Genomic DNA, 24,730 nt, shown 5'->3' on the forward strand with positions numbered 1-24,730 from the left:
ACTCAGAGTGGGGAGGACATTAGGGATAATTCTATAATCCTAAAAACTCAAAGAAAGTGCAACCATGTAAAATCATTTGATTTTGTCCTTCAAATGTTGTAGTGAAAAACATTTTAGTAAAAAGTATCAGGGAACGTATTCTATCAACTATAATAAAAAGTGAGAGTTTCTTATTAGTGACTCAGGTTTGGGAGAGAGTGCCAAAAATCTGGAGTAGATTAGCTGCAACTTTATGTTACATGTCACATGATGCTGCTCTGCTTCCTGAATAAATAAATGTATATGCACGTATTTTAAGTTTTTTCACAACTAATTTATGAATATATACTTAAATTTCACTTCTTGTAAATATTCAAGGTAGAAGAATGCTTTAATTTATCTGTGGATATAAATACAACACACAAAGATCCTGGGTATAGTTGAAGTGATTTCATAAGCTTGAGAAAATATTTGGGTACATAGTTTTCTTGAACAAAGCATGAAACCATATGAAAGAAGAAAAGAAAATGGGTGAGTGAATGTTTGATACTTCTTATTTTTTAGTAAATTTCTATTACTACTCAATTGTTATTTGTTCATATAGTGCTTTTGTTATAGAATAGAGTATGAAAGAGGGAGAAAATGTCAGTGCTGAAGACATAGTTAAAAGCTTCAAACTAGAATAGTCATTTTAGTCTTTTGTTTTGAGATTACATTCAGAAGTCCATATTTTTAGTCAGTGACATTGAGAAAATTGACACACAAATGAAAAGACTTACAGCTGAGATTGTATGTGCAGTTGACAAGCTATAATGGAATTGTTTGCAAAGTTTCATTGCAATCCCTGCTTTCATTTATCTTTGTTAGCACAAGCTACAGAAATCTGCACTATAATATTCTTGTATAATATAAGTTAACTATAGCAGAATTAGCCAAGGAATGGAAAAGAGAATAGCATATTTTATTCTGATGGAAAAGAGCTTTTTGTAGAAAAAATACATTTTTACTTTGAAGTTTATACAATTGGTTGGGCTCCATTCAAAAATCACTTCCATGTAGAAAAAGTATAAAGCCTTAGATATGAAATTTCAGTGTAGGTGCATAGGGGAGTAGTTGCACTAGAGTCTTGGATCTGAATCTGGAATATGCTTTTGGTTCCAACACTAAAATAGTTCTGCTTATATCTGTTCTTGAAGGGTCACAGCTCTGGATGATGGAAAGTAATGAGAGATGATCTTACCTTATCTCTTCCTCAGACCACCTTTGTAATACTCTTCCTTTCCAAAATGAATTTGTAATAATTAGGACTGTCAACTAATCTCAGTTAACGGGTGTGATTAATGCAAAAACAAATTAACACATTCTTTTTTTAATGACTGTTAATCATGCCTGTTTTGACCAAGTGTAGGTAAACTAGGGCTGGTGGTTGTAGAGAGAAGCTGCTGCTCTGCACAGGGGAAAAGAGGCCCCTCCCCTTCACTGCTGCTGGGCCCTTCTTGCTATAGCTGCCTAGAGTCCATGTCCAGGCTGCCCTGCAGCAGCTCTCCACCACCATCACTGCTGCCTCTGGGCCACCCAGCAGTGTAGGACAGCCCCGGTACGAGCTCCAGGCAGATACAGCAAGAAGGGCCTGGCAATGGTGAGGGAGAGGGGACTGTTTTCCCATGGCCACTGCCACTGCTCCTCAGCCTAGGCAGGTGGGTCTGGAGCAGGTGCAGAGTGGGCCAGGGTTGGGGCTGTGTGTGTGGTTTCCGGCTGGTCTGCTCCAGCCAGCAGGAGTCTGGAGCAGGTGTGGGCAGGCTGGTGTTGGGGATGGAGCTGTATGCTGTTGTTGGTGGCAGGGAGGAACCACAGGGTGGATGGGTTCCAGGCTGTTGGGGTGCTATTGTTTAACTGTGTAATTAAAATCACGATTAATTATGACTATATTTTTAAATCTCGTAATTAATTGTGATTACTTCTTTAATCATTTGTCATCCCTAGTAATAATGCAAAACAACCACTTGATAGTGCATTCACTTGTATCTCCTTACTTTGATCGATGTTGTCAGGGCCTGGAAGGGACCTCTTGATATCATCAGGTCCAGCCCTTCCTGCGCTCAGGCAGGAAAGACTGCTGGGGTCTTATGACCCCAGCAAGGTGGGCATCCAGGTATTTTTTGCAGATATCCAGAGTAGGTGATAGTACCACTTCTTGGGGACTCTGTTCCAGACCCTGGACACTCAAGCTGTAAAGAAGTTTTTCTTTATGACTAATCTAAAGTGGTCTTCTAGCAGTTTATGACCATTAGTCCTAGTTTTCCCATAGGGAGCCTTGTTGAACAAATGTTCTCCCATTCTCTAATATGCACCCTTTATATATTGATAGGCTGCCACCAAGTCCCCTCTGAGGCTTCTCTTCTCCAGGCTGAACAGGCCCATGTCTCTCAGCATATGGCCTACTCTCCATACCTCTAACTATACGTGTAGCCCTCCTTTGGACTCTCTCAGACTTCTCCACATCCTTCCTGAAATGTGATGTCCAGAACTGAATGCAATATTCTAGCTGCAGCCTCACCAAGGCTGAGTAAAGTGTGAGAATGACATCCTTAGTCTTGTTTGAGATGCATTGGTAGATGCATGACAGTGTTTTGTTTGCTTTGCCAGCTACAGCATCGCATTGGTGACTCATGTTCATTGTATGGTCTATAAAGACCCCCAGGTCTCTTTTGGTTGTGGTGCTGGTAAGTGTAGCACTGTCGAGCCTGTAAGTATGTTACAGGTTTGATTCTCCCCAGGTGATATGGGTCTCCTTCTATGGGGTCTTCTGGCTCTGCATCATTGCTACCACTGCCCGCAACCCAGGCTGCCTGGGCACCATCTCCCTTTAACTCTCCCTTTCCATCCCAGGGACAGTAAGGGAAGTTTTGGTTACATATTAGGAAAAAAATTCCTCAGTAGGAGGCTAGTAAACCACTGGAACAGGTTACCTAGATAGGTTGTGAACTCTCCATCCTTGGAGGATTTTAATACCTGGCTTGACAAAGCTTTGTTTGGGATGATCTAGTTGGGGCTGGTCTTATTTTGAGCAAAGGGTTGAACTAGATGACCTCCTGAGGTCCCTTCCAACCCTAGTTTTCTATGACATGAGCCTATGATATTTGAAGAAAACGTCCAAAAGGTGCCAGACATAATACAAATATATTGCTTTATAATGTAGTTAAAGAAACTAATAAGGCTGTAAATCCACAGGATTTAATAAGAACATAGATACAGTATACTTTTAACACTACATTGAAAATTCTGTTTCAAAGATAACAGCCTCTGCATCTATTATTTTTCTCAATATGGTAGTTAGTGTGTTTTTTCCTCAAGCAAATTACTTTGTGCCATGACTCCAGAAATTAGTCTAAATTATTTAATTATCTGAAATTAGTTCATTTTAAATCATTTAAATGTTTAAATGGTTTCATTATTTTTTTTCAAATAATTAAGATCCATAGGCTTTCATGTAAATCATGAAATGGTGTTGAATATTCATCACAAAATGTGGAGCCTTAATTTATTATATAAGGAGCTTTTCCCCCAGTACTAGGCAACCAGAATGTTACACAAATGAAAACCAACACTGAAAAGACCAACCAAATTCATAATATGCACATGTTAATGTTTCTGTTAAGCCTGTTACATAAGTTTAAACAAAAAAAAATCTATGGTTAACTGGAGATTAAACATATTTGCATACAATCAGAAGAAAAACATCAAATAATCAAAAATTAATTTTCCCATAAGGTTATTAATTCAGAAGTTTATGCAGATTTTTTTTTAACTTATATTAATACAGTTTACAAGAGAAGGGACAGTAAATTAAATGTTATGTTTTGGGACTGAAACAACCCTCATGTAATTTAACCAATTCTAGATTAAATCAATGGAATTGTAAATGTAGTTTACAGGTAATATCCAAGATGGGTGCTTCTTCTTGGATAGTAATCTATTTGCTACATAGACAGGAAGCTTTAAATGATGGACATCATCTTTTCATGCTGTGTTTCTACAGATGCTAGCACAAGGTGGGATTGGTCTATACTAGGGGTTTAGTTGCTTTAACAACTTAAGGTAAAAGAGAATACCTTTTAGGAAAACTATCTTCATAGGTATTCTTACACTTCCAACATTTATACCTCTCATAGAACTGCACGAATAGTAGATCAGCAATGGGAAAGTTATACTTGTGGGTAAAAATCTGCTGTAGTCTGCTCTAGCTCTGAAATCAGAGCCCTTTTGAAATCAGTGGGAATTTTGCCAGTGACTTCATTGGAGCCAAGATTCCAGCCCAATTAAGTAAACCAATTTTAATTTCTTCAGAGAATCTTCAAAATCTTGTGATGCTTTGGGATTTTGAAAAGTCCCGACAATCACACAGCAGACATTCAGCATTCCTAACTTGATATGATGTGTATCATTCACATCACCCTGCCTCTCTTCCATTCCCTTTCTGCTTGCGTATTAAACTAGAAATACACGTTTTATTTTTCCAAGAGCTCTGTGATCAAATGTAGAATCCAGGATGAACATATACTACATCCTCCTGTATTTTCTCCTTGCTTTTTGCCCTCCCATTATGTTGTGGTTTCATTTAGTCTAATCTTCTGCTTGTCTTGTTTGATAGATTAGCTTGACTTCTGGTTTACATCAGGGATTGGCAATGAAGAGATTGGAACCAGCCTGTGAAGATTTGATCTGGACTGTGTTTTACTAACAGCACACTGATCCCATGCTGCCACCCAGCCATCTAATCTGGCATGTGATCTGCATTGTATTAATGGCAGGCTGATCTTCTGCTGCTGCCTTAAACACTCCTGATCTGTGTGGACAGCTCTCTCTTGCCCTCACCTGTACATCCCTATACAACCACTGCAACCGTTGCTGCTAAATTTGCCACTCCAAGCTCCTGCTTGTCATGGTTGCTGGTGGGATGTTTCAGGTTGCATCGGCATGGATTGAGAGCATCCCTCAGCATAGAGCAGGCATAGTTGGGGCAATAGCCAGGGATCTGCAACCCACAGCTGCAGTGTACCTCCTCCCCCCCATTTATAAAAGGTTGCTGACCCCAGTTTTCTATTATTTTCAATATATATATACTTTTTATAATATTTTGAAGCATATTTGCTGAGAACATGCATTAGGCTATGGCCTGTGTCACAGGCCAACTAGGCACCGTGAGTGTATCATTTGGTTGCAGGTCGACTGGGCGCTGCAAATGTATCAGCCACTGGGCTGTTTGGTTCAGGATTGAGGAGGCGGATTTGGGAGTGAAACAAAGACAAGTTTCACTTATAACAGTAAAGATAAATCTTACTTATAGCAACAAAATAGCAACAAAAATATGTTTTAGCAGCAAAATATGGTTTACACATAAACAGTTAATAAAAACGTTAAACTAATAAACAGACAATATAGCAATGAAAGTTAAAAATTGGCAGCAATAATAAATGCAGACAGACAAATTGACAAAGAGTTCCCGCTTGGTTGGCAACTTTTCAATAGTCCCTCAGTGCCAGGTACATGCCAAGTTGATATAGCAAAGTCAGGCATCCCCGATCGACATTGTCAGAGGGAGCACTGGGGAAAGTCCCTCAGTCAGGATCTGGTCCTTGCTCACACTGGGGGTCTGGAGTCCAGGCTTGGAATAGCAATGACCATTCTGTTTTGTCCTTCCTACTGGTTACCTGACGTGCGTGTTCCTTTATATCCTGTTTTATGCTAATCTATTGGCTTTAGAGCCACTCACAATCTTCTCCTACAGCTGTTACCCTATGGGGTTAAAAGGTGTTAGAAATTATTATAAAAGGTTACTGCCTCAACTTGGGTTTAACCAATAAGCAAATTATACTACATCACTTTGGGGTCTGAGATTCGCATTTTTCCCCACCTAAATTCAACCCACTTAGTTACTTCCTTTTGGAATTTTTTGAAATATGTTAATTATACCTCGTGGTCAGGTTTGTCATCTTTACTGACCTTTAAGCAAAAACTTAGGTCAGCTAAAGTTTGCAGTTTTGTTTTCTAGTTCCGCTTCTTGGGGCTCATGTTAGTCTTATGATTGGTACAGACAGTTAATTTGAACATTACAGTTATGCTTATGACAGACGGGATACGTCTGCGGGAAACAACATTGCAAGCTTTGCCTTAGCTAATATTAACTATATGCCATTGCTAGATGCTTTCAAGAAGCAAATCTTCTTGTTATAATTTGCTCATTAATTCCTTTGGTTCTGGCCATCACAGGCCTGGCTGGGTATGTGCCCATCTATACATATACATACCTGAGCATAAGTCTTGGAAAAAAACAGTGGTGGAGGAGAAAGCCCTCCCAGGTTTTAGGCCAGTATCTGGGCTTGACCCACAGGGATGTTGCCTATCAGACCAGGAGCAGGCTCTCAGTGAGGAGGAACCACTGCTGCTGCCCCTGGATGAGCAGGGATCTCCTTGCAGCCTAGCTTGAGCAGAACAGGAGCAGCTATAGAGCTTTTGCTACCCCGAGTCAGTCACGGATGGACAATGGGGATAGGGGCAGTGGTGGGCAAGGGAGGTGAGATATGGAAGGAAAAGGGAGGTGCCACTGAGCATGGAGGGCAAGGGAAGGGGTGAGATTCCTACCTGATTGTGAATCATATATGAAAATCCTCAGCTTCTGCTCTATGGTGTGGTCTGCCTGCCCCTGGATGGGGAGAGGGGAAGCTTGGAGCAGGGGTGCTACCACTCCTTCAGTGTTAGTTACTGCTTTTACACCTCTCTTTACAAAATCTTGGATCGACCAATACTCAGGAAGGCAGCTTCAAGTTGAGCACTGAAGAGGGCAAGTGGATAATACCTAACCCATAGTTATAGTGCTGTGCTAGGAAGTCTTACAGATCAGTGGTTCCCAAACTTTTTTATGCTGCAGACTGGCAAACTCACTCAAAGAATTTTGGTGGACCAGTATAGAAACAATCTAATTTACAGATTTAAATATATAAATATGTAAATATATAAATATTTTAACTTGTACCCAGGTGCAGGTTGAGGCATTGCAGCTGTGGGCACCATGGGACCCTGCAGGGGAGGGGGCTGAGCAGTCAGTGGCCTGGGGGGAACCAGCTCGGGCTGCCTGGAAAGAAGGGGCTCCACTGCCTTCCCTAGAAGCAAGCAGTGGAGCTGCCTCCCTGTCCCTCACCCCAGGCATTTCCTCACCCATATCTCCCTGCTCCCAGCTTCAGGCAGAGCTGGGGGTTCCTGCCCGGCCCAGTGCAGGCTCCAGTACCTGCTGCATGGGCAGTACCTTGCCAGGCATGGCCATGTTGGGAGAAGTGGGATGGGGCACACAGAGCCAGCTGTCTCCCTCTCAGGGCTTTTCTGCCACCCAGGTTTAACCCTGCATGTGACTGCTTGCACAGGAAGCTGCTCACCTGGGTGGACAGACAGGGGTATGAGCAGGGGGCTCATGCCACTACCTGGCATTCAACCCTTCATGGCCCAGTACAGGGCCACAGCCTCGTGGTTGGGAACCTCTGTTATAGATGGATAATGCAGAGCTAGAACTCTGATTTCCTAAGTGAGTGTCTTAAACACTCAGCTGTTGAAGCTGAAATATAGGAGGACCCTCCTTTGGATACTGCTAGCTAAAAAAAATTGGCTCAATTCCACTCAAACTCTTCCTGAAATTCTTGAATGATCCTGCTGCTATTTCTACATTTAGAAAGTTTAGAGGAAATATAAGGACACAAAAACAGTAATGAAGTGAAGTCAAGTCTCATCCATTCCTACAAAAATAATGGATGTTCTGCCTCTGGTGCATTTCTAAAAAATAATGGATGTATGCGAATCTGCCTCCACTGGTCTCTTTGTGCCTTCAGTAAAAGAATTAACTTCTAAGCCATCTTTCCCTTTAAATCCCCTTAAAATCCGCCTTGCTTTTATGCAGATAAGGCAATATGCTGATCTGATATGACTGTCAATTGATCTATTTAAATGACCACTACCGGCCCTATGCACAATTTCAGAACCATCACAGCTACATCACTCTTGCACTGCCACAGTATGGGGGTACATGCACTGTCAAGGAGTGGGTATCTTGCATTTGAGGATTTGTTTGGTTCTATTCCAGCTGTGCAGTTGGCCTAGTGGAAGATGTCACCCTAAGAAACCCTTGCCTCTCACACAGTTTCTGTATTACTGCAACTACATTATTTTATGCTACCACTACCAAACCCTCGCGTTCTACTTTTCCTTGGAAATTTATTTATGCTCATGCAACTTAGTCTGAAAGACTATAGAACCATGGAAGATGTTTCAGATTTGATATGCCCTGTAACAATCATAATTATACTACCAGTGATTAGACATGAAGCCAAATGCTCATTGTTAAATACATTTCCTTTGATCCCTCTGTCCCTTTGGCCTAATATATAAAAGGTATATTATGGTGGATTTTGCTATGCACTTCAGTAAGGCCATGATTTCATCCAATATGCTTCTGGATAATTCCAGACATGAGAAATATTATCTAGAAATAATTTTATATCACATATGTTCTGAATATTTAAAAACACTAGACTCTCTTCCCAATAATGTGTATGTGGTTAAACACTCAGTTTGGCTTTGGGGAATTAAGTATACACTAGCAATAGTGTCTAATTGGTCCTGGTCCTTTAATCTTATGTATTGTTGGCCTGAACTGTATTATGCAAACTGGTATTACAGTCAGAACTGCTAAATATAGGTCACTTTTAAAAATGAGATGTTTAATTTGTTATACAACTCAGCCATTATTCCAGAAATTGTAATGCATATAAAGTCTTGCCTAATACCTATGGGAACATTTAATACTTAATTTCTTCTTTTCTTTTTTACATTTCTTTAGTTGTAAAGCAGTGAAATAATGGAGTTACACTGTACATCTGTACCTTAGTGTATCATGTGGGGACCTGATGTACAATAGTTTAAAGTTATAGAATTTGTTTCTGATCCTATTTACATTGGTATAAATCTCAAGTAACTTTACCAAAGGTAGTGAAGTTTCTCCTAAGAAAAACGAATTCAAGGAGATAAGAATTAAGCTGCCTAGATTTATAGGGCCTTATTCTCCAGTTTAGATTAGATTTCATTGGAGTTTCACCAATATGCAAGTGCTGCAATATAGTCATGAATAAGATCCATGGTTTCCATATTAAGGCACTGTGTTTCATTGTGGCTCTATGAACTTAATTTTGATTCTGCAGAAATATTGCCCTAATCCTCTACAATCTCCTTGACTATGTCATACATATATATATATATATATATATATATATATATATATATACATACACACAAATATACGTGTGTGTGTATATATATGTGTGTGTGTGTATATACATACATATACATACATACATATATATATGTGTGTATATATATACATACATACATATATATATATATGTATGTATGTATATATATACACACATATATATATGTACTGGCAACCTTTTAGGTTGCAGAAACCACTCAAAGTATGAATGAAGTAAGAATTCCACAACACAATTTGTGTTACCAGTTAGGACATTGGACTCCAGTAGGCTATAGCAGAGCAAGATTGCTCCAGGACTGTGGATGGGGCAAATCATTGCTGAAATTAAAATGTGTAGCCAACTGATGTCTCACTTGATAAGAACTGAAGTTGGGAAGAATGAAATAGCTGGCACATAAATTATAGAAGAAGTTCCTGATTAGCTGACAAATGTTGGCACTTGGCAGGAAATAAAAAATAATATATGATTTTATGACACAAATAACCTGAATTGAAATCTTCTGACAATTAATAAAAACATGTATACCAGTTTTGTTGCTGTTAGTTGTGTCTTCATAATTTCTCCCACCCTGAATGATGCATTCGAAAAGCAACCGTTTTCCCTCATTAGACTGAGATAACTTTTTAAAACAAATATGAATGAAACAGTTATATATATTTTGTGACCATCATTCATTTCCCTTTTTCTTACCATTCTCACAAAATAGTATGGACCAGTGCACATTCAATTTTAAAATACCAGAATTCAAAGAAAAATATTTGCTGTGGTCAGAGACATTCACTTTTCAAATACAAAAGAATATGGGGGAATGTGATATCAAGCAAGCAAAATAGCTTTAGCAAAAAGAGTTTTGCTGAGCTGCTTCTGCAAATCCATAAATCTAGTTTAAGAAATGAGATTCCATCTTGTCTGTGATTTTGATTGTAGGCAAGTTATTTCTCTGTATAATTATTGGCAGCAATCTGCTCATTTTGAAATTCCACACATTTTATGATCACTACTATTTGATCACAATGCTGCTCTGTATTCGTAGACTATGCCTATGAATTTTTTGTTATAATTTTGGAAAATGAGGCCACAATCAAAGAACAGGAATAGGTGCAAGTTTGTCTCTGATCCTCATTAATGCAAATATGACATCAAAATGCTACATGTGAGGTATATCATGTGGCAGTGGACTGATTATCAAGTTTAAAAGAATCCACCTAGAATTCCTCATTACATTTGGAGCTGCCTTCCTCACTCCCTGGCTCTAAGCATTCAGAAATCTGTTATGGACCCACTGCTTTTATGAAATATAGCATTTTATAAAAACTCCATTTAAATTTTGTAATATACTCACTGCTCCTGCTGGGCAGAGCCAGCACCACAGTCCTGGAGCTCTCTTGCTCTGCTATGGCCTAGTGGTCCAGAAACATGCCAGGGGGTAGAGGGGGGTACAGGTATGGGACTTCCTGTTCCCGCCCTGCTTGAAAGGCATCTGTGAATAGTGCAGCCTCCCTGCTGGCTCTATGCAGCCCCAGCCCGGGTGGGCAGTGCCAAGCCCCATACTCCATGCCCTGAGCCACCCGGCTGCTACAGGGGGCACAGGTGCTTCAGGCATCTGCCAACCATGGCTGCTGCAAGGCCAGCCAGGCATGGGGTAGCTGTTGGCTGAACCCTGCATAGCCCAGAAGAGTGTGTGGTCAGTGGGAGTTAGCCTTGGGCTGCCATGCTGTAGCCACTGTTTGGCATGCACCTGAAGCTCCTGAATCCCCCATAGCAGCCAGGTGGCTCCACATTTGGAAACATGGGGCTTGGCATTGACTGTACAGGCTGGGGCTACACATTGCAGGCAGGGAGGCTGCACTGCTCACAGCTGCCTCCCAAACCTGGAGGAAGAGGAAAGTACCATCCATACGTAAATCCTGAGGTAGTGCAGAGTCATTTGGATGAACTGGATGCCTTTAAATCGGAAGGCCTGGATGGGCTCCATCCGAGGGTGCTGAAGGCACTGGCTGACATCATTGCAGAGCCACTGGCGGGAATATTCGAACGCTCATGGCGCACGGGCCAAGTCCCGGAGGACTGGAAAAGGGCTAACGTGGTCCCCATTTTCAAAAAGGGGAGGAAGGAGGACCCGGGCAACTATAGGCCGGTCAGTCTCACCTCCATCCTTGGTAAAGTCTTTGAAAAAATTATCAAGGCTCACATTTGTGAGAGCCCAGCAGGGCAAATTATGCTGAGGGGAAACCAGCACGGGTTTGTGGTGGGCAGATCGTGCCTGACCAATCTAGTCTCTTTCTATGACCAGGTTACGAAACGCCTGGACACAGGAGGAGGGGTGGATGTCGTATACTTAGACTTCAGGAAGGCCTTCGATACGGTATCCCACCCCATACTGGTGAACAAGCTAAGAGGCTGTGATGTGGATGACTACACAGTCCGGTGGGTGGCGAATTGGCTAGAGGGTCGCACCCAAAGAGTCGTGGTAGATGAGTCGGTCTCGACCTGGAAGGGTGTGGGCAGTGGGGTCCCGCAGGGTTCGGTCCTTGGACCGATACTCTTTAATGTCTTCATCAGCGACTTGGACATGGGAGTGAAATGTACTCTGTCCAAGTTTGCAGATGACACAAAGCTATGGGGAGAAGTGGACAAGCCTGAGGGCAGGGAACAGCTGCAGGCAGACCTGGATAGGCTGGACAAGTGGGCAGAAAACAACAGGATGCAGTTCAACAAGGAGAAATGCAAAGTGCTGCACCTAGGGAGGAAAAATGTCCAGCACACCTACAGCCTAGGGAATGACCTGCTGGGTGGCACAGAGGTGGAAAGGGATCTTGGAGTCCTAGTGGACTCTAAGATGAACATGAGCCAGCAGTGTGACGAAGCCATCAGAAAAGCCAATGGCACTTTATCGTGCATCAGCAGATGCATGACGAATTGGTCCAAGGAGGTGATATTTCCCCTCTATCGGGCGCTGGTCAGACCGCAGTTGGAATACTGCGTGCAATTCTGGGCGCCACACTTCAAGAAGGATGCGGATAACCTGGAGAGGGTCCAGAGAAGGGCAACTCGTATGGTCAAGGGCCTGCAGACCAAGCCCTACGAGGAGAGACTAGAGAAACTGGATCTTTTCAGCCTCCGCAAGAGAAGGTTGAGAGGCGACCTTGTGGCTGCCTATAAGTTCATCACGGTGGCACAGAAGGGAATTGGTGAGTATTTATTCACCAAGGCACCCCCGGGGGTTACAAGAAATAATGGCCACAAGCTAGCACAGAGCAGATTTAGATTGGACATTAGGAAGAACTTCTTCACAGTTCGAGTGGCCAAGGTCTGGAACAGGTTCCCAAGGGAGGTGGTGCTCTCCCCTACCCTGGGGGTCTTCAAGAGGAGGTTAGATGAGTATCTAGATGGGGTCATCTAGACCCAGCACTCTTTCCTGCTTATGCAGGGGGTCGGACTCGATGATCTATTGAGGTCCCTTCCAACCCTAACATCTATGAATCTATGAATCTATGAATCCCTGTACTGTCCCCCCTGGCATTTTTTCCAACCACTGGGCCCAAGCTGTGGCGGAGACTTGCAGGCTGCTTCCCTCCTTCCCTCTGCCATGCTGACAGGTATCTGCGAGGGCTCTGTGAAACAACTGTGTTTTGTTTTGGTTTTGGGTACAGCATTTTGGAGGGACAGTGTTTCATTTTGGTGTTTTGTAGTGCTGTGTGAAATGACTGTGTTTTGTTTAGGTTCAGATTTGGTGTTTTGGAGGGATGGTGATTCATTTCACTGTTTTGGGTCACTGTCTTGTTTCATTTAATCTGAAACTGTTTTGAAACTATTTCAGACTTTCCATGCTGTTTTGGTGTTTTGGTCATAGCCTATAATGGGGAATCACAAAACTGCCTATGCCTTTGTCATTTCTTGTCTGAGTCAGACGAAACTTGCAGGGAAGCTAGCCCCTTCTGAGGCAATGAAGCCTGCCAAGCTTCACAGAGATAGGTGCAAAGGTTTATGGGAAACCACACCTCAAACTGTTCAAAGCAAAACTCATGACATGTATAACTTTGTGTCTATGTTAAGGCACAACAGGATGAAAATTGCAGGCATGGTAGTCCCTGTTCTCACCCTCACAAGTCCACTGCAGCCACTAAGCCTCAGGCCTCTCCAAGAGCTGGGATTTCCCCAGCCAGGACTGTGCAGTGGCTGGAGGTCATCAGGTGTCTCCTACCCACCTTTCACCAGGGAGGTTCATGGCCCTGGCATTTCTTGGGGCTGCTGTGCTACCGGCAGTCCCACCCAGGCCTCCCTACCCTGGCAGGATGCAGTTTTAGGTCATGCCCAGGATGATGTGGGGCCTCCTCCTCACCATATAGCCCCAGCCCTTATACCTCCAAGTTCTTCCTGGCAAGGGAGCTCAGCAGGGAGATGTTCCTTCCCTGCTGGCTGGTGAGAAACTAAGCTACTGCCTCCAGCTCTGAGATCAGAGCATTAAATGGCCACTCACATGAGGCCTGCCAGGTTTCAGGCAGCATGGTGCAGGGGTTTCTATGAAACTGCACCTCAAACTGCTGAAAGCAAACTCATGTCACTTGTGTGTATTAAAAGATGTAGGTTGTAGCCGTATTGGTCTAAGAACATAGCCCAGACAAGGTTCTTAGGGTCAATCTGGTATCTTTTATTAGATCAACTGAATAGATGGAGAAATTCTTCTTTGCAAGCTTTCAGGTTTAAAAACCCTTCATCAGGATGAGGAAGCATCTGCAGTTGATGTGTGTGCTCTTCCTGGATGGAAGAAATAATAAAGAAGCCAGAGGCTGGCAGGCAAAAAAGCTAGTCAGTGAAAATGTAAATTGAGGCATCAGGAGGTGAGAGACAGGCAAGGATGGAAAGGGGATGCAGCAGGTAAAAGTGGAGAGATACCTGCTACCTGGGGAGTCAGATGTCAAGCAGGTTGTAGTGTGTCATAAATCCAATGTCTATACTGAGTCCATGAGTTTCTGTATCTAGGAGGTTGATGAAGTGTAGTTTATAGGCCTGTCTGTGAAAAGTGGTTTGTAAATTCAAAAAAGCACCAAACCTCATTAACCTCATTACCAGAAGCCAACTTCCTAAAGCCCAAAACACACTGAATGGATCTAGACCATGCCATGACAAGAAATGCAAAACCTGCCAACATATCTCCAATACCCCCACAAACTGGGCACCAGAATCTATTACAGACAAGAATAGCTAACTACCTGTGGGGGCACATTTCTCAGAAGGAAATCATTTTTGTCTCCAGTCTCTCAGTCTTGATAATCAAACTGCCTAGACTTTGTTGTTTTTTGCCAGATTCAGATGAAACTTACAGAGCTGGTATCTACTTCTGAGGCCACGAAGCCTGCCAAGTTTCAAGGAGAAAGTTGCATGGGTTTCTGGAAAACTGCACCTCAAGCTGCTGACAAGCCAAACTTGTGACATGTGTGACTGTGTGTGTGTGTTAAGGTGCAGCTGTTTTTACATCCCTCCCCCAGAGCACTGGGGTTGGAAGGGACATGAGGGAAGGATCACAGTCACTGACCAGCTACACAGTCAATATCAGAGTAGTCCTTCTCTACTCTTCCCCCTCCCTCTACTTAGTTTCTGTTTCCCTGTAAGCAAGCCCAGCTTTGAAACTTAAAACATTTTGAAGCTTTTGAAATGTTTTGAGTGCCCTCATTTTGTTTTGAGGATGTTTCAAAGCCTTGCATTTAATTTTGATCTCGCTGCTTCAAGCTCAAAATGAGTCAAAACAGCATCCAAATGAAACACCCAATGAAATTTCACACAGCCCTAGTTGGGAGTGAGAGGCACTAGCAGAGCCAGGGGTCTGCTGGTCTGGAGTGAGGAGCAGCAGCAGGGACAGGGAGTGAAGGGTACTGGCAGGGCCAAGGGGCTATAGGTTGGGAGTGAGGAGTCCCCCCAAGAGATATCCTCTTTTTTAGAACTGGAAATATGGTAACACTATGTGATGCCCAGTAGTGGCCTTGCAGCTGCTGCCCAGCTCAGATGCTAATGTTGCTCTCCCAAGATTGCTTTTCTGCCACGCCTTGTTCTTATTATAGGTTGAATAAGGGAGGCTACCAACAGGCCTTAGAGTGAGTCTTAATCTGAATAATTTCCCACTGGGTCTCTCATGAGGCCCCACTTGCCTCAATCCAGTCTTCAGGCCTCATAGTTTCCTCTCGGCCTTAATAGGCCACAGTAGCCTTTTCCTCCTCTACACCACACCCCAAGCCTCATAAATGTGAAGTTATGTATACACTCATCCCCCTTGGGCTCTCAGACCCCCTGTTGCCTTACACCATCTCCCTCAGAACTCTTGGACCCCTGGTCCCACATGCAGCCCCTCCCCTGGGCTTTTGGATCCTCTGGTCTGGGTCTCAGACCTTTTCCTGGGTTTATGGACCCTGTGGTCCAGGTAGCAGCCCTTCCCTAGGTTTTTGGACCCTCTGGTCCAGGTTTCAGCCCTTCCCTGGGCTCATGGACCCTTCTGTTCTAGGTCTCAGCGTTTTCCTGGACTGGGGCCCAGGAGTCTCAGTCTGTGGACTCCTGGGTCACTGGTTCTCTAAATAGGCCTTGAACCTGCCACAGCCCTCTGGTAGATACTTCAAAACCCTAGGAATTCAACATAAACAAAGGTCTCTTGCCTGTAAAATCCAGTGTTGTTTAACTAACTCCAGGTCCCTGCAGGATCCCTGCTGCCCTACAGCCAGGAGCTCCTCACTTCTTGGTTGCCAATGTAAGACTAACTGACCAGTTCAGGCTCTGGACTTATAGGCTACGGACAGACATTACACATAAACCAGTTTAAGTGATCAGAAACTGGTTTCAACCTGTAACACAACAGATGTTTAGTGCATGTAAACCAGTTTAAAAATGGCTGAAACCAGTTTGTGATAAACCTGGTTGAATGCAGTATCAGACTTAACTCATTTGGGTCAAACTGGTTTATGCAATGTCTGTCTCAGACCCCTTTCTGGTTTAAGATAAACTAGACTCCTCCAGCATCCTGGAATGCTGCCTGGTCTAGGTGGGGCTTACTAGGGGAGTTACTAGAAAAGAGGGGACTGAGGGGAGTTTTGATACCAGTCTTCACATACTTGAATGGTAGAGAGGATGAAGATGGGCTTTTTTTCTCTGTAGCTGTAAGGCACAGAACTAGGAGCAGTGGGCTCAAATTTCAGCAGGGGATATTTAAATTGAAGATTAGGAGGAATGTTCTGACTATGAGGGTGGTCAAACACTGGAACAGATTACCTAGAAAAATTCTGGAATCTCTATCCCTGGACATTTTCAAGAACAGGTTAGACAGACACTTGGCTCAAATGGTTTAGTCAAGGATGATCTTGTTTTGAGCAGGGGTCTGGACTAGATGACCTCATGATCATAGGCAAGTGTGACTGGAAGGGACCTCATATAATTATAAATACCACCTGCCAGTTGTGAATTCATTGTATAGTGATGCAATATTATCCATTTGCAAATACAGAAATCATGAAACACCAGATTGCTACAGAAAGAAATGCATTCCTGCATAATCTAGAACAGAAGTTTCTAGCTCCCCAGAGGCTAGGGCCGTATGCATTGGAAGTTGCATTCATGCAGGCCACAGTTTTCCTAGGCCACAGCTTCCCTAGGCCACACAGTGCATAAACTCCCTTGCTGCCCCTCTCTACCATATGGGCTCTCCCGCTGCCACATGATCTACCCACTCTGTGCAAGCCACAGGAAGCTTTTGCCACCACACATTCTCCCAGGCTTCAATTTCCATGTGCAGTATTGCCAACTCTCATGATTTTTGGTGTTGTTCTTAAAGTCTACGCTTTGGGAACGTGGCAAGCTCTTTTGTACAAACACACACACACACACATGCACGCACACATACATAATACATATATTGTTCAAAAGTCATGAGAGTTGGCAACACTGCATTTCCCCCACCTTATGCCCCTGCCCCACTGTGTGAGTCACCTTGAGCTTCTCTTGCCATGCAGGATCCCTGAGTACCAAGCTGGCTATCTGGACTTGCTGTCTTGCTCCAGCGGGCATGGACAAGAAGTACAAGCCAGAGGAGTTAAGGGGAGCCTGAAGGCTCCGATAGCAGCAGCAATCAGAAGTGTGGGCATAGCAGCACCCAGGAAAAAGCCTGGGAGCCACATTTTAACCCTCCATGGTCTGCATGTAGCCTGTGGGCTTCGGGTTGGACAGCACTAAGAAATAACTCAATTTGGATTTATATGTGAAGAGAAGGAATCTCAAAATGGGTTTGTGTTAAGGAAAGCTTAAACTCCACCTTAGCATCCCAAATTGGTACACTTTAACTGATATACGTGTCATGGAACACCCTAGGATGGAGAACTCAAATACTCTGAAAGAAAAGTTCAACATATTAACATGATTTAGAACCTCTTTCACTAAATGCTGTGAAATGAATAATATCTGTGGCTATATATTTAGTTGCTGTGAATTGACATATCTCCATTGACTGTAAGACTGTATATACTATACCACTCACATCATTTGAGGTTTGGGGATTTGATTTAAGGGATAGAGTATATTCAACTGACCAGACCTAAGACTTAATCTTCTAGCAAATTTGATATTTTGACTTTTACTGTATACTTAATGCTACTATTCTAGAGATTTTTCAAAAGGCACAAAGAGCACCCACGAGTTTCATCTCTCATTGACCTTTAATGATTTAGACACAACTCCTTCAGGCACCTTTTGAAATTCCAAGGCACAAGCAATTATTGTGTGTCAGCTTTTTTAATTTCTCTTTCATTTAAACAATTAAAAAAAAAATTAAGCAAATTATATAAAAGCAGCCAAATTAAATAAAGTGATATGTTCACATAGGAATCACAGCCTCTCTTGCAAGGAATCTGAAAAGGAGAAAAAAATGTTTTAATCTAATTATACTTTTTTCATTGATTGTCAGAAAAGAACAGGTTCCTAAGATATTAAGGTACTAGAAAGCGTGGTTGAGTAAACCATTATTTTCCTTCTTTTTCTAATATCTACATTGTGTCAAACATATGGTAATTATACTTAAAAAACCTAATAAGACTATTTTTCAATAGTTTTTACATCATGGCAACAAGGGAATGCACGTCCCCTTTGAAGACTTTGGCATTTGGATACACATAAAATTTCTTACTATTTTGTCAAATGTTATGATGAAGCACATTGGAAAAAATGTGATTTAAAGGAATGTATTGATCCTGAATCTTATGTTTCCTTCTAAGTTAATTGGCCAAATCCCAATCTATGATCCAACTGCACAAACCATGATTGGAGAATGATGCACTAAATAAATGGTATTTACCATAAATAAATGTTATTTATGCACTAAAAGGATATTAATGGGCTTTGGTTTGCTATGGGGAAGGGGAAAAATGAAATCTGGACAACTCAGGCCCTTTCATGAAGAGCATAATTTAATTTTTTTTCACTAAGTTTCTCTTTCTCTCAGTTCCTAATTGTGACCTCATTTTCCATAAAGCAGATCAGGAGTAGATGGAGAGGCTGCAATGAAATCAATGAAGTAATGTGGGTGCTAAGCTGTCATGAAATCAAAATCAGGATCAAAACCAAAAAATAAGTCACCTCGAATGGATTAGCTTAGATTGTTACATGCATCCTTATTTTTATGTTTTAAATTTTTGCAAAGGTGTTTTCTTTGGTCCTCTGGATCATCACTTCATTTAACTAGTTTCCTTCTGACACTAATTTAAAATACAAAACAGAGAGCAGACTGTGAATGTATAAGGGTGTTCAGTTTTGGAGCTACTAATACCAGGAGGGCAAATTCTGCTCTTAATTACATTGGTTTGGCTAAAAGCAGAAACTTTTCATGTTCTAGTAGCACTGAAAAAATCAAAGTCATAAAGTGGCCCACTAAGTAATACCTCTTCTATCCAGATATTCCATTAATTAAGGAGCTGTACTCTACTCTCTTCCTCCAGGACCTCAAACCTCAGAAGGTCTGGTTCCTTAGGAAAATTAGAGTGGGTTCAAAGTGATCTCAAATTCATTTCTCCTTAATCAAGTAGCTCATTAAGCAACTTTAACCACCTTATGTAACTGCTTTTATGTTAAATAAATTATAATATGGAATCAATAGTAAAGTTAGCATGGTCAGGAAGAAGATCAAAGCTTAAATATAAAGATTATTGGCTGAATGTCCTTGAAATGTGATCCCAGGGAATTAGGGCAGAAACGTAATAGACCACACAGTAATTTTATATAACTTGTACACAGATATGTACCTGAGTTCTTGTGATTCATAGGTTTTCAAATACTGTAGAGGTAACAAAACTTAAAATTGCATGTGGTCTTCATATCTTAAGTACTTTGAACTGTATTCCAGGAATACATTTACATCCTTAAGATTATGTCCTATCATAACTAAAGCACCATTGTACCAGCTTTTTAAAAGTAATCAGCCAATGTTATACTGTTCAAAGGTTTGGCAGATTAGAGCTAAGAGAAGTCCCATACAGCCTCTGTTTTGCCACTTAAATTTCCTAATAAAACATTTAGATTAGTAATACCAAATTTCTATTTTTCCAGGAGTATGAAAAAGTAACTTGGTTTTCTTAGAACTGAAATGCTTTTAGAATTACTATCTACTATTTAATAGATGTTAAAAATGTGCAGATTCATCACATCTCTTGTGCTCAGGAAGAGAAAATAAATATGAGTGATAAAATGTGTTACGTCTAAAGGTCTTTTGATGAAGGCACTCTGCCAAAATGATAACAATCTTTGCTTAAAGTGCAATTCTGTTCTGGAAAGTGACTTTGTAAAAAATGGCCTCCTGGGGTTCCATGTTTATTGTCTCAGTGATTTCCAGATAGTGTCTGCTAAATTTACAAGAAAAAAAGCTGTTTACTCTAAATGCCAGATCAAGTCAACCTAGAATTGGTTGTATCCTTCTAAAGCCAACTCCCTCCTCTTCCCCCCTCTTAACATATCACTAATGATGTTTCTGTAACAGGAATTCAGTTTCCAGTTCTGTTTATGACAGGGGAGCCAGAATAGAAAATGACTCATCCTTTTTTTCTAGCATTCATATGGGGATTAAGAATTTGTTTTAATTTGTCGAGTCAGCGGATGTGATTCTGAATTCATTGTAGAAGGTTCTGAGCAAGTCTTTAGATACAAGAAGGAGAAATGGAGAGAAATCCACTCATCTCTTTGGCATTCTCAATTTTGGCTCATTGTATCATTTTGTATTATTCCTTCCTGTTCTCAAACTGTGAAACAAGTCGTGGGAGCTGTTATTGTACTGTAGAACAGCAACGGTAGCTTCAACTACAGATGAATGCAGCAGAACAAATGGAAATGTAAGACAGTTTGCTTTACTAGTAAGCTTAAATCCGATTGTTCTTTCTCAGCACTCTTACCTCATCACCTGCTATTTTCAATCATCTAGTGGTGAGAGGGCACTTCCAACTCAGAATCTCCAGAGCAAAAGCATATTGTAATATTAAATGTTAGTCTGCTTCCCAACTGTTATGAAGGCTCATTCAGACTCAAGGACAGTTACAATGAAAGAGATATTCTTATCCAGAGTCCAATTATTTTCAATTTGGGGTTGTTTTATTCCCATTGTGCTCAAATCAATGTGCTTAATCATTCTTTAATCTCATTTATTCAGTTGCTCACAAACTGGCTGTTTAAATTAAGAATTTGGAAAATAAGCAATAATCTCTTCAATAGATTATGTATGTGCTGCTAGCCATATTGCTTTGTCTTATACATTCTACATATATCTAAGATTATTTCCTTATTATATGGTCCATTATTTGGTTACTAAATACTGTAGTACTTTACAGAGTTCTGATTTCCAAAGGTGGGCTACAATAATTAGAAGGGTACAAAAACTTGACTGCACATACAGTATCAGGAAATCAGACCCATTTGCTCACATTGTCATGAATTCCTAGATGCTAGTTAATAATATGACCAATTAAGGACATTGAAAGTGTAGACTGGATTGGACCCAGTCTCTCTCTCTCGTCCAAGGTTCAGTCTCTGACAGTGACTAGCACCAGATTCTTCAGAGGATGGTGCAAGAAGCACATAAAATACATAGTGGTTAGAGATTTGTTATAATTTATTAAGGTAGCACTAGTTAGTCTTGGCTATCTATATAAAAGCCTGTACGAGAACTGTACACAACCAACAAATACACAAACCTCAGAATAAAGAGACACATCATACCTGAACCCATTAAGAAAAATCACCAAACCAACTGCATCCTGCTAGGGTCAAGCAGGTTTTTTCCCTTCCCTAAGACATCAGGTCACAAGGACAAATAAATAAAATTCATAAGGCTATTTTTAGGGCCTTGAATACAAACAGTTAAACTTGGTCACTGTAAAATAAAGCCTTTAGAGAAGCAGACCCTTTTCCCTACATCAAACAGTACTCTCAGTCCTTTATCTGCGTGTCAGTTTTCTATTCTTTTTTACTGACAGCTCCAGCCCAGCTGGGTCTATCATGATTACATCCAGGGCCTTGTTATATCTTACACTGAAAGCTGCACAGATGTTGATTTGTGTTAGCACTAGCTCAAACTAGAAGCAGTCACACTTCAGGCCAACAGAGGCCTGGAGGACTGAAAGAACTACCTCTCCCATTGTAGACTCCTTCTTTACTCCCCAGAGCTCCCCTGGTTCCTCCTGCCCCTTGCGGCTCTGCACTTCCCACCCCACTCTCTGCTTACTTGTGGCTGCCCATGCTTCTGTCCCAGCAGAGCAGCCAGCAAAGGGCTAACCTGCCTTCTGGCTACAGTGGCCACTTCCAAGCTATTGCTCTTCTCTGAGCTGAGCCCACCCAGAGAGAAGAGGCAACTGCAGCTGGGCAGGCAGGCTAACCCTTCCCTGCCTGCTCCTGAGGGGCAGACAGTACATATAGCCACAAGTAAGGGGAGATCTGGGGTTCTGGGGGGTGGCAGGGGAGGAGCAATGTGCCCACCCCAGGCCAGTACAGAGGCAGGGGAGGGGGGTATTTATACTAAGGTGCAGCCTAAGAGTGTCTACACCTTAGTGTAACACAAGATGGGTAACATGGATCAAAGATAATCCTTCTCTGGAGTGACATAACTTTGAGTCCCATAATGAGTGCTTAAAACTAATTTCGGGTGTTAATGTGTGGATAATACGGATGTTAAGAGCTCCAGGAGCCACCCAAAATTACCATGATCACGGCTCCAAGATTGTTTGGCAGCATGCTCCAAACGAACCCTTAAAGAGGAAGTATACTCCGCAACACTATCCAACTCAATTTTAATCTCATAAGTTTCTTGACCTCAGTAACCTGTCTTGGAAATGGAAGGACAATACTTCTGTGTCCTCAGTCTCTAAGCTTTTATTAAGTTTTCCTTATTCGTCTGCTTTCTAAGAATTAGTTCCAGACTTTTTACTTACTCCTCGCTTGCATATTTTCATGGCTGTGGTCATTCCCACTCTTTTCTTAACCCCTTTCTAGACTTTTTCTGTTATTTATTATTATTTGTAGCAGTGATTCATGTTGATATCATTCTGTATTTTGTGTCTTGTTTGGAAGTATTCATAGGTTCACCAGACATTTATGAAAATATTGACAAACCCCAAAAGTTTAATAATTTTTAGCAAGACTGATTGTTTCTCTGAAACTGTACTCAAAATGCATTAATAACTAATAGTCATTCCTTATATTCCTGTTCAAATAAAACAACAGAGAGCATACATAATGATTTCGGAACAGGTCGCATCCACGCATGAATAATGTAAATAGGTAAATGTTAACTTTGAATAGGACAGACTAAGTCACTTGACTTAGGCATTTTTGAAAATGGGACTTTGGTTCCTAACTGACTTAAGACTTTTAAAAATGAATTAATTATATAATGTATTCATAGTGGCCAAAATTAAAAGAAAAAAAGGTGGATTCTTAAATTTGATTTTCAAATTGATATTTTAGGTTCATAGAACCAGGTTTACAAGGGTACACAGGCACCTATGGGGCTTAGAAAAGCCTCAAACCAGATCGGTCATATACAAGTTTTCAATGGGACATGAGCAACTATATCAGGGAGGTGCTTTTGAAAATATTATCGTGAAATAAGTGTCCTTTTACTGAAAGTACTGAATACCCAAAAGCTCCCATTGACATCAAGCCACATATTCATACACCAAACATGGATCTGGTACTCTAATTTTAGCCAGTAGTTTCTTAAACAACTTCACCAGTGATTAATTCAACTAACTCAACCATAATGTTTATCCATAATACAGGAGGTATTTTCAACAAGATAGACAGTCAAAGAGGTAGATGTTCAGAGGCATTATTAATGTGCCTGTCACAATAGTTTCTTGTCCATTAGGAAATTGCTCAGTAATGGTGAATCTCAGCTATAGGTGGAACTTCTCCAGCTAAAAATATTTTTCCCTGTTAAAAAAAGACTTTAGCATGATTTTTTTTAAAATAAAAAGATGTCATTGAGGGAGTAGGAAATGAGTAATAAAAAACTTCAAAAGAATGGATGTAGTGTTTAGTTGCATGAGATTATTTATTGACTAGACTTTTACCATGCTTAATTTTGATTGACCTTTTCTGAAATACAAGGGTTGCTCTATGTCTGCCACTATGTTTATGAAGTTTTGGTTCCCGTGATTAATGGCTAAATAAGACAGACATACTACTAAAGGTTTGTTCCTTTTAAAAGAAGGAGCAACTTAAAAACTATTACCAGCATGAATGCCTCATGCCTCCTGAGGCTGGGGGGGGTGGGGGGAAGGTGACTGCCTGCAGGTGGCGGTGGTGGTGGGGGTACAGTGACAGCAAGTGGGGACTGCCCACAGGCAGCCATGATGATGTTGGCAGCAAGGGCAGGCCAAGCGGGTGCGATCTCAGTGGCGATTGGCGACTGCCAACAGACAGTGCTGGCAGCGATTGCAGAGGTGGTGGGGGGAGGGAGATGCTAAGTGCCGACTCTCCACAGATGCCACCAGCAGTGTTGGCAGTGGCCATCTCAGGAGGGGCACAGCCAATCTCAGGGGGTGCATGTGTACCCGTGTGCACCCCCTACACATCGCCAATTACCAGTATTACATTTATGCTAATGTCAAATCTTCAGACTCTAAGGGCTCATCCAGATGAGTGCACATGTGCAATTTGCACTGCCACAGACCTGTCTGCAGTGCTTCAAACTGCACACACTACACATGAAACCATTCGCTGCACTGCTAATTTGCAGCATGGTGGGTTTTCTTAACACCATGAGATTCTGGTGTAAAAAAAACCCCAAAACATGCCGGAACAAAGCAGGATGGTGCATGTGGCAGCACCATGTTCCACCCAAAACCCACCATGCACCCATATCATTGCCACTGGAGATTAGGGAGGCCCCAGGACCCTAGGTAAGGCTGCTGGGGCCAGCCCAGGTG

At 41.8% G+C, this 24,730-nt stretch overlaps 1 long non-coding RNA gene across 2 annotated transcripts in view; it reads left to right on the forward strand.

Annotated features, from left to right (window-relative positions):
- The first annotated feature begins 235 nt into the window (after positions 1-235).
- Positions 236-24,730, forward strand: part of LOC132248790 (uncharacterized) — a 198,743-nt gene continuing 174,248 nt past the window's right edge. For both annotated transcript variants that reach the window (XR_009460207.1, XR_009460206.1), the window contains exon 1: positions 236-510. This is a non-coding gene — a long non-coding RNA (uncharacterized LOC132248790). The remainder of the gene's footprint in view (positions 511-24,730) is intronic.

The sequence above is a fragment of the Alligator mississippiensis genome, chromosome 2 (genome assembly GCF_030867095.1).
Source record: "Alligator mississippiensis isolate rAllMis1 chromosome 2, rAllMis1, whole genome shotgun sequence".
NCBI lineage: Eukaryota > Metazoa > Chordata > Crocodylia > Alligatoridae > Alligator > Alligator mississippiensis.